This window comes from Triticum dicoccoides, chromosome 7B (genome assembly GCF_002162155.2).
Source record: "Triticum dicoccoides isolate Atlit2015 ecotype Zavitan chromosome 7B, WEW_v2.0, whole genome shotgun sequence".
NCBI lineage: Eukaryota > Viridiplantae > Streptophyta > Magnoliopsida > Poales > Poaceae > Triticum > Triticum dicoccoides.
In genome coordinates, this window is record NC_041393.1 from 373,309,338 (window position 1) to 373,320,036 (window position 10,699).

The window sequence follows — 10,699 nt, forward strand, 5'->3', positions numbered from 1 at the left end:
GGGGGGGAGGAGGGCAGACGGGGCGGCCGCCCCGGGCCCCCGAAATCCAGGGCCCCTCTCGAGGAACACACAGTGACTGCTAAGCCATCGTCCTGTTTTGCTTCTCCCTACACATCGTTACTAAGAGAAAGGGGCATGCCCATCTAGCAGCAGCTTCCTAGCTGGAAGATGCATAGCCATAACGCATGCATCAATTAGGAGTAGTTTATCACGCAGCTTGTACGCATGCCGCCGCCGCCTTTTCGCCTCGTGCCTAGATCGTGGTTGAACAAGGGAATCTCGCTAGAGGACCTTTTCGAAGGGATCTCAGTGGCGCACCGACATTGCGTGTCGTACGTCGGTATAAGCATTGCCGGACGGTCGATGTCTGCTGTACATTTCATTAGCTATATGTTTCTGCAGTTTGATATAATGTTTTTGTGGCGTAGATCTACAAGAGATCAAGAAGGGTGATGTTCTGGATGCTGATCTCAACTAATAGTTGCCAGATGAACTATGCAATGACAGCATGGATGAGGTAATTAATATCTTGATGTACTCATTTGTACAGCTAGATAAGAGTAACTTTGCAATATCGTAGTGCTCCTTGAATTGTTTTTTTTCCTTTTTGAAGATAAAAATTATTCATATCATCCATGCAGATTTGCTCGTCTATCTTAATTTCTAGAATACTTCTACTATTTAAAATAACAATCTTACTATTAGTCAATTCAAGGACTACTTTGATTTGGATGCTCTTGGGTGCAAATGTCTTATTGGACTATTAGTGGAGTCACTTGTCGATGGACCGTTTGGTACCTAATGTACTTCCATAGTTTACAAGCTCTCATTAACTGTGACTGTACATTTCCAAGGATATGTTGTAATAGACACACGCCCAAGTTTTAATAACGCACTAAGGCTCTTAGCGGCGAACATATTCTAAATGCTATAGCAAGCTATTTAAAATAAAATGTTTAAATCTGGCCGGTCTTACTCCTGAAATACTCCTGAAATAGTACTTGAGATTTAGCCACTGGACTCTCACTGAAGTGTGATTCATGCAGCTTTGTGTGCAGTTCACATTTACTTCGTGGACCATCACCAACCGGATGGAGGTGAAGCAAGTGGGCAAGTCAGGGAAATGCTCGGAAGGCTATCGAGAAGATCAACGATCTTAACCCCACGATCCTAATTTTAGTTTGTACCTCGCTGTTGGGCTGTCAGAAAAGTTTGGAGGAGGAGCAATGATATGACAATTGTGGCTAACTTTATTGTCATTAGTGATATATGTGCTAATGGACCTTCGGGTTCTCCATTATGTTTACCGGCCGGTTTGTCATCTGAAAAATACCCGATAGCATAGTGGACAGTGCTTTTTTTGGTCAGAAGTAGTATTTCTACATGAAACTAAGTTATATATGCGTATGAGAAATGTGGCTGAGAAATGTGGCTTATCTTTAGATAATGCTTTTTTTGGTTAGAAGTTGTTTTTCTACATGAAACTAAGGTATAGATGCATATGAGAAATTAGCTCTTTGCTTAACTGAATAAATTGTATTTGCTCCTTTCAGCCGGAGCCTGGACGTGATACGATTTGTACAATATGGTTAGAATAAGATATTGTTTGTATACTGTTGAGTGAAGTATTGTATAACTACTGTAAAGTGGGTGTAGGTTTTTATTGTGCATTTTACACAGATGTTCTGGCGCTTGGACACAACCATATGTACAAGTTGAAGCCTTCATTTGGTTTTGACTTCTTAACTTGACTCAAATTTTGACATGCAGATTCTAGGTATGAATTCTCTATAATACTTCCATCTAGAAGCACAAAACTTGATAGTGTTGATGAAGGGTCGGAAAAATACATGAAGCTTTGAAATTTTCGCAAGAAGAACTAGCACCAAGAGTCGAGTAAACGGTAATTTTTTTTATTAAAACTTCTCATTACCTTAGTTAAAAATCAGGGCTTGAACTATATTAGTCAGAATAGAGTTCTTGTTGTCAGCAAGATTTCATTTTCTGGTAATATCATTTGTCGTTAAGAACATACTCTTGTGTTATATTTTATTTGTAAACTTTTGGCAATTTTTTCAGCAAGCATTTCTTTAGGAAACAGAAAAATCTGCAGCAACTATTTGATGTTTCTCGATGCTTGAAGACAACAAGTGAAGTTGTTGCTACTATCTTACAAGCCAAAGTCATGAAAAAGGTATGCACTATGTGGCAGATGCATGCATATGATGTGATGCCCGTTTTATTTTCATATATATCTTACACTTTAATTTCACTGCAGTGTACCTAAATCCATGTGGTAGTGTCATCGGCATACATAATATTTTACGCATACAAACACTATCTCTCACAACAAATGATTGGTTTCTAAATTCTAATCTTTTGGTTCTGGTTAAAGAATTACGTGATGGAGGATGGAGTTGTCCTTCGAAGAATTGTTTAAAGAACTAAAAAGTAGTAACACCATGTCTTTCAAATGCCAAATTGGAATTGCAACGCGCTGACTCATGTATGGGGTCCGCGGATGCTGATTGGAACCTTTGATAGTTAGGAGATCATACATAAACCATACATAAACCTATGATAATTAGGAGAAGTTTTGTAGTACTCCCTTCGTTCCTAAATATAAGACTTTCCAGAGATTGTAATAGGGACTACATACGGATGTATAGAGGCATACTTTAGAGTGTAGATTCACTCATTTTGGTCCGTATGTAGTCTCTATTGGAATCTCTAGAAAGACTTATATTTAGGAACGAAGGAAGTACAATATTTGTCCATGTGTTGTAGTAAATTTGTCCAATGCAAGTCACCATAAGTCAATGTGTGTGGAACAATAAAATGGAAGAAGTTTAACTAAGGGGGCACTTTAATTAAATAACTTTATTTTTAAATCCCCATTCTTCAATCTTTTAGGATTCGTGCAATTTTGAGTGTCTGCATGTGCATGCTATTTTAGGTTCTTAGGGTTTTTTCCTCAATCTTTGGATAGGACTATAACTTCTCAAGTGTGGGAGCTGAAAAAAAAGTAGAAGAGCATGCCTAATCCCTCCAAATAAAAATAAATATATCTCATGAGGCTTTGGAGACACATCACCAATGGAAAATTTACTAACTTACATGCTTAGGCAGGTTCATAGGTTGATAGCAAGGAGTCGATAGCAAGGATCATGTGTGCTGTTTTGTTTTAATTTATACAAAAAATTATCTCTACAATGTGTTGATATTAAGGAATAATAACTGAAAACTTCTAGAGGTTTACATCTATGAAGTTGCCTAGAAAATGGACTGTAAAATGTTTTTTATGTGGAGGCATAAAGATTAATTCACTATTTTGTTTTCGTAAAACGGTTGTTTACTCGCCAATTTGTATAGTTAAATCCATCTATTAAGGATACATCATTGAAAAGTATTATTTTTTACTTCACTCAATCATTTAGTCGGGTGATAAAGTGTTGGGAGACTACAAAGTTCATGCTCTATTCACACATGGTGGAGGCAACCCAACAAGTTGTTACGGAACCAGCAGATAAAGGAGTCGAGGAACCCGCATCATAGGAGAGTCATCGAGGGGCATCCTGATAACGTGAGACACTACATTTTATATATATGATCATAATATATAACCATATTCTACATACAATGCACGCCGAGTATTCTTTGTTGCACATTCTTAAATCTTTCACGTAAATCTTCATGCTCACTATTGCTCGTGCAGGTTGGTTGTGAGCTGAAAATGAAAATTTTATTTTACTTGTTGAAGTAGTGTGCGAACGAAGCTAAAGACCATATTCCCGGCGTTGTACAGGAATATCTCAAGCGTAGCAAGTAGAATTTAGTTTGTAACAGATAATAATTTGGATCATTGCCCATTTTGTATGTACATCATCAAATTACATTGCATGTGAAGCGGATTTCAATTATTTTCTAATTGTTGTGGGTTATCTTTTCTATACATGTAAGTTTTCACATGCATTATATATTATTTGGAAGGGGAACTACAAAATTACTCTTGGCTGAACTATATGCATTATATTTATATGTGTAATCAGAAAACAAAGGCCCGTGGCAACGCACAGGCTTTCTACTTGGCATGCCGTGAGTTTCTTTTTGCGGTAGCTAATCCTGGCATGCAATCAATGATAAGTTCTTTATTTAATTAATACAATAATTTAATTCTTTAGTAAGTCTTGATTTTTTACATCTATTCTCATTTATTAACACGTGTGCATTTGATGGAAAAAGGAAAGAGATCTGCACCATACAACAATATATGGTAGAACTAGAATAATCCATGATCTGCTACCTAGTTATCCTCCGCATGGTCTACCTATATATGTTCGTAGAACAGTTTTACGAGGCATTACAAACCAATGGGTAAGCACTTGTTACATTGGTTTGTTTATTTGTTTCATCAAGACACTATTCGAAAGCATTATTTTATAATATTATAGCATATGATGTGGACTATTTATGCTAAATTATCTGAAATATTGGACATCAAATGCATTATCAGACCAGTTCACCCAGGTATTACATTTTTATACATTATATTATTAATTTATCTCAAAATATTATATCAATTTATATATATACATATAATTTCTAGGATGATATGAAACACTTTCGACAAAAAATAGCTGTCATTTTGCTCGATTCAGAGCTAAATAAGCTAATAGGAAGTCACATATACCATCAACCTGACAATGAAGAAACTTTAGCTAATTCTGATCTCGAGATTTTGGAGAATGCACCTGACGTAGTCAAAGACAAACATCCTGCCCCAACCACCATCATGCCCACCGACCAACGTGAATTACTTGCCGGCCTCTGCAACTTCATCATGTCGGTGGATGATGTCGGGTGTTTGGATTAAGTACCATGTATCAATATTTAATGTGTGCATGTATATTATTATTATTATTACCATCCAATTATAAGGAAGGAATGGGTCCGGAGCTTGACACCCGATTCAATGGGCTTAACTCTTAAGAAACTTCAGTGCATACTTAACATGGAGCAGGCTATGGACAATGATTGCTTCAACACCGCCGTGCGTATACTGGCATGTGACGAGGGAGTATTGTTCACAGACCCTCCTATACACTACATGGATCTAAGATTTTGTGTAAGTTATCGTAACTCTGCATTCTATGTGGCATTACTATTAACATGCTGAAACAATATTTTTTTACTTAGTCCATGATGCTAGAGTCAACAAAAGGTCAGAAGTTTGGCTAGAAGGAAACTATCCAGACGTTGGCAGCATTATTTGATAGCTGGCATAGGATGGACAACAACATCTCATCATGCAACATGGTAAGTAAAGTATTTTGTCTATTGTTATCATGCTTTATTGTTGTTTCTAATAGCTCCACTTGTGGATTTATCTTCCCTATGCATCCATCGGCCGATACATCTTGTACGTGATCGATAAACAGGCATGTCGGATATATATTATGGACCCTTTTCAAACATCACAAACGTCAGAGGGTAAAAATTTGAGGCATGTATTGAAATTAAAAACTTTTGCAAGGGATTTCAAAGAACCACTCGAAATAAGGCTGCCTGGTTGGAATTCCGATATTTCTAAATGGCAGGAGCAGGAGCAATGATATGACAATGGTGGTTAAATTTGTTGTCATTAGTCATATATGTGCTAATGGACCTTCCGGGTTCTCCATTATGTTTCACGGCCGATTTCTCATCTGAAAAATACCCCATAGCATAGTGGGCAGTTCTTTTTTTGGTCAGAAGTAGTATTTCTACATGAAACAAGTTATATATGCGTATGAGAAATGTGGCTGAGAAATGTGGCTTATCTTTATATAATGCTTTTTTTTGTTAGAATTTGTTTTTCTAAATGAAACTAAGGTATAGATGCGTATGAGAAATTACATCTTTGCTTAACTGAATAAATTGTATGTGCTCCTTTTAGCCGGAGCCTGGACATGATACGGTTTGAACAGTATGGTTCGAATAAGATATTGTTTGTATACTGTTGAGTGAAGTATTGTATAACTACTGTAAAGTGGGTTTATGTTTTTATTGTGCATTTTACACAGAGGTTTGGGCGTTTGGACACAACCATATGTACAAGTTGAAGCCTTCATTTGGTTTTGACTTCTTATTTTGACTCAAATTTTGACATGCAGATTCTAGGTATGAATTCTCTATAATACTTCCATCTGGAAGCACAAAACCTGATAGTGTTGATGAAGGGTCGGAAGAATACATGAAGCTTTGAAATTTTCTCAAGAAGAACTAGCACCAAGAGCCGAGTAAACGGTAATTTTTTTTATTAAAACATCTCATTACCTTAGTTAAAAACCAGGGCTCGAAACTATATTAGTCTGAATACAGTTCTTGTTGTCAGCAAGATTTCATTTTCTGGTAATATCGTTTGTCGTTAAGAACATGCTCTTATGTTATATTTTATTTGTAAACTTTTGGCAATTTTTTCAGTAAGCTTTTCTTTAGGAAACAGAAAAATCTGCAGCAAATATTTGATGTTTCTCGATGCTTGAAGACAACAAGTGAAGTTGTTGCTACCATCTTACAAGCCAAAGTCATGAAAAAGGTATGCACTATGTGACAGAGGCATGCATATGATGTGTTGCCCGTTTTATTTTCATATATATCTTATGATTTAATTTCACTACAGTGTACCTAAATCCATGTGGTAATATCATTGGCATACATAATATTTTACGCATACAAACACTATTCTCTCACAACAAATGATTAGTTTCTAAATTCTAATCTTTTGGTTCTGGTTAAAGAATTACATGATTAAGGATGGAGTTTTCCTTCGAAGAATTGTTTACAGAACTAAAAAGTACTAACACCATGTCTTTCAAGTGCCAAATCGGCATTGCAATGCGCTGAATCATGTATTCGGTCCGCGGATGTTGATTGGAACCTTTGATAGTTAGGAGATCCATACATAAACCTATGATAATTAGGAGATGTTTGGTAGTACTCCCTTCGTTCCTAAATATAAGACTTTCCAGAGATTCTAATAGGGACTACATACGGATGTATAGAGACATAGTTTAGATTGTAGATTCACTCATTTTGGTCCGTATGTAGTCTCTATTGGAATCTCTATAAAGAGTTATATTTAGGAACGGAGGGAGTACAATATTTTTCCATGTGTTGTAGTAAATTTGTACAATGCAAGTCACCATAAGTGAATGTGTGTAGAACAATAAAATAGAAGAAGTTCAACTAAGGGGGCACATTAATTAAATAACTTTATTTTTTAAATCCCCATTCTTCAATCTTTTCGGACTAGTGCAATTTTGAGTGTCTGCATCTGCATGCTATTTTAGGTTATCAGGTTTTTTCCTCAATCTTTGGATAAGATTGTAACTTCTTGAGTGTGGGAGTTGGAAAAAAAAGTAGAAGAGCATGCCTAATCCCTCCAAATAAAAATAAGTATATCACATGACGCTTTGGAGACACATCACCAATGGAAAATTTACTAACTTACATGCTTAGGCAATTTACTAACTTACATGCTTAGGCAGGTTCATAGGTTGATAGCAAGGAGTTGACAGCAAGGATCATTTGTCCTGTTCTGTTTTAATTTGATACAAAAAATTATCTCTACAATTTGTTGATATTAAGGAATAATAATTGAAAACTTCTAGAGGTTTACATCTGTGAAGTTGCCTAGAAAGTTGACTGTAAAATGTTTTTTATGTGGAGGCATAAAGATTAATTCACTATTTTGTTTTCGTAAAACGGTTGTTTACTCGCCAATTTATATAGTTAAATCCATTTATTAAGGATACATCATTGAAAAGTGTTTTTCTTACTTCATTCAATTTTTTAGTCAGGTGATAAAATGTTGGGAGATTACAAAATTCATGCTCTATTCACACATGGTGGAGGCAACCCAACAAGTTGTTATGGGAGCCAGCAGAGAAAGGAGTCGAGGAACCCGCATCATGGGAGAGTCATCCAGGGGCATCTGGATAAAGTTAGGCACTACATTGTATATATATGGTCAGAATATATGACCATATTCTACATACAATGCACGCAGAGTATTCTTTGTTGCACATTATTAAATATTTCATGCTAAATCTTCATCCTAACTATATACATTGCTCGTGTAGGTTGGTTATGAGCTGAAAATGTAGATTCTATTGTCCTTTTTGAAGTAGCGTGCGAACGAAGCTAAAGACCATATTCCTGGCGTTGTACGGGAATATCTCAAGCGTAGCAAGTAGAGTTTAGTTCGTAACAGATAATTATTTGGATCATTGCCCGTTTTGTCTGTACATCGTCAAATGACATTGCAAGTGAAGCAGATTTCAATTAATTTCCAATTTTTGCGGGTTATCTTTTCTATACATGTAAGTTTTCCCATGCATTATATATTATTTGGACGGGGAACTACAAAATTACTCCCGGCTGAACTATATGCGTTACATTTATATGTGTAATCAGAAAACAAAGGCCCGTGGCAACCCACGATCTTTCTACTTGGCATGTCGTGAATTTCTTTTTGCGGTAGCTAATCTTGGCATGCAATAAATGATAAGTTCTTTATTTAATTAATGCAATAATTTAATTCTTTAGTAAGACCTGATTTTTTACATCTTTTATAATTATTAATAGGTGTGCATTTGATGGAAAAAGGAAAGAGATCGATAGCATACAACAATATATGGTAGAACTAGAATAATCCATGATCTGCTACCCAGTTATCCTTGGCATGGCCTATCTATATATGTTCGTAGAGCAGTTTTATGAGGCATTATAAACCGATGGGTAAGCACTTGTTACATTTGTTTGTTTATTTGTTTCATTAAGACACTATTCTAAAGTATTATTTTATAATATTATAGCGTATGATGTGGACTATATATGCTAAATTATATGGAATATTAGACATCAAATGCATTATCAGACCAGTTCACCCAGGTATTACATTGTTATACATTATAATATTAATTTATCTCAAAATATTATATCAATTTATATATATACATATATTTTCTAGGATGATATGAAACACTTTTGACAAAAATTAGCTATCATTTTGCTTGATTCAGAGCTAAATAAGCTAAAAGGAAGTTTCATATACCATCAACCTGACGATGAAGAAACTTTAGCTAATTCTGATCTCGAGATTTTGGAGAATGCACTTGACGTAGTCAAAGACAAACGTGCTGCCCAGCCACCATCATGCCATGCACCAACGTGAATTACTTGCCGGCCTCTGCAACTACATCATGTCGGTGGATGATGTCGGGTGTTTGGAGTAAGTACCATGTATGAATATTTAATGTGCGCATGTATATTATTGTTATTCTTACCATCCAATTATTAGGAAGGAATGGGTCCGGAGCTCGACACCCGATCCAATGGGCTTAACTCTTAAGAAACTTCAGTGCATACTTAACATGGAGCAGGCTAAGGACAATGATTGCTTCAACACCGCCGTGAGTATACTGGTATGTGACGAGGGAGTATTGTTCACAGACCCTCCTATACACTACATGGATCTAAGATTTTGTTTAAGTTATCGTAACTCTGCATTCTAGATGGCATTACTATTAACATGCTGAAGCAATATTTTTTTACTTAGTCCATGATGCTAGAGTCAACAAGAGGTCAGAAATTTTGCGAGAAGGAAACTATCCAAACGTTGGCAACATTATTTGATAGCTGGCATGGGATGGACAACAACATCTCATCGTGCAACATGGTAAGTAAAATATTATGTCTATTGTTATCATGGTTTATTGTTGTTTCTAATAGCTCCACTTGTAGATTTATCTTACCTATGCATCCATCGGCCGATACATCTTGTACGTGATCGACAAAGAAGCATGTCGGATATATATTATGGACCCTATTCAAACATCACAAATGCGAGAGGGTAAAAATTTGAGGCATGCACTGAAATTAAAATTTTTTGCAAGGGATTTCAAAGAAGCACTCGAAATAAAGCTGCCTAGTTGGAATTCCGATATTTCTAAATGGCAACGTTTATTCCCGTTCGGTATTGCAACGAGTATAGATGGGTAATGAATTCATAATAAAATAAACATTTATTTTTGTTATCACTATATTCTTTACACTATTAATTTAAAATGTTGCAGGAATATGTCTGGCTATTTTGTTTTTATTTTATGCTCTAGTGGAACGGTACAGAATTGGTCAAGCCGGTTTGCGCGGTGAGTATTGTCCGTTACATGTTTTAAGACCTTCAGCGCGAAATTTGCATACTAACTATATATATTGTTTGTGCAGTATGGGTATGAGTTGAGGAAGCAGTTTTTATTATACCTGCTAAAACACCGTGGGAATGAAGCTAAAGACAATTTCCATGATATTGTTAAAGAATTTCTTAAGCGCATCTTCTAGATATTGATAATTTTGAAATAGATGTTTAGATGGAACATCACTCAGTTTGTTACATGGACATGTCGTTAGTCTTTCTTTTTGTTGTCAATTTTCATTGCAAAATTGACTTCAATTATTCAGTAGATGTGTTTGTGTTATATTGTTTGTGCATGTGAAATTTAACATGTAACTCTTGTAAACTTTTTCAAGAGCCCGTGGCAACGCACGGGCACTCTAATAGTGTTTGTTAATGCAAGAGTAATATAAATTTCTACTAGACCTCAGCGTGCACCTCACTACCACCACCAGATGGCATTATTTGGATGTTTTTGTGCCA

General features: G+C 35.9%; 1 long non-coding RNA gene across 2 annotated transcripts in view; it reads left to right on the plus strand.

The window, feature by feature from the left end:
• LOC119341950 overlaps nucleotides 1-10,441 on the plus strand; it is an 11,062-nt gene extending 621 nt beyond the window's left edge. The window contains exons 2-17 of one of the 2 annotated variants that reach the window (XR_005165343.1): nucleotides 429-517; nucleotides 1,047-1,903; nucleotides 2,080-2,194; nucleotides 3,438-5,125; nucleotides 5,197-5,316; nucleotides 6,153-6,285; nucleotides 6,463-6,577; nucleotides 7,838-8,010; nucleotides 8,124-8,363; nucleotides 8,629-8,781; nucleotides 8,859-8,934; nucleotides 9,066-9,274; nucleotides 9,344-9,467; nucleotides 9,602-9,721; nucleotides 10,119-10,193; nucleotides 10,270-10,441. This is a non-coding gene — a long non-coding RNA (uncharacterized LOC119341950). Of the gene's footprint in view, nucleotides 1-428; nucleotides 518-1,046; nucleotides 1,904-2,079; nucleotides 2,195-3,437; nucleotides 5,126-5,196; nucleotides 5,317-6,152; nucleotides 6,286-6,462; nucleotides 6,578-7,837; nucleotides 8,427-8,628; nucleotides 8,782-8,858; nucleotides 8,935-9,065; nucleotides 9,275-9,343; nucleotides 9,468-9,601; nucleotides 9,722-10,118; nucleotides 10,194-10,269 lie in introns of those variants that run through there. The other variant, XR_005165342.1, reaches the window with a different exon arrangement.
• The last annotated feature ends 258 nt before the right edge of the window (nucleotides 10,442-10,699 follow it).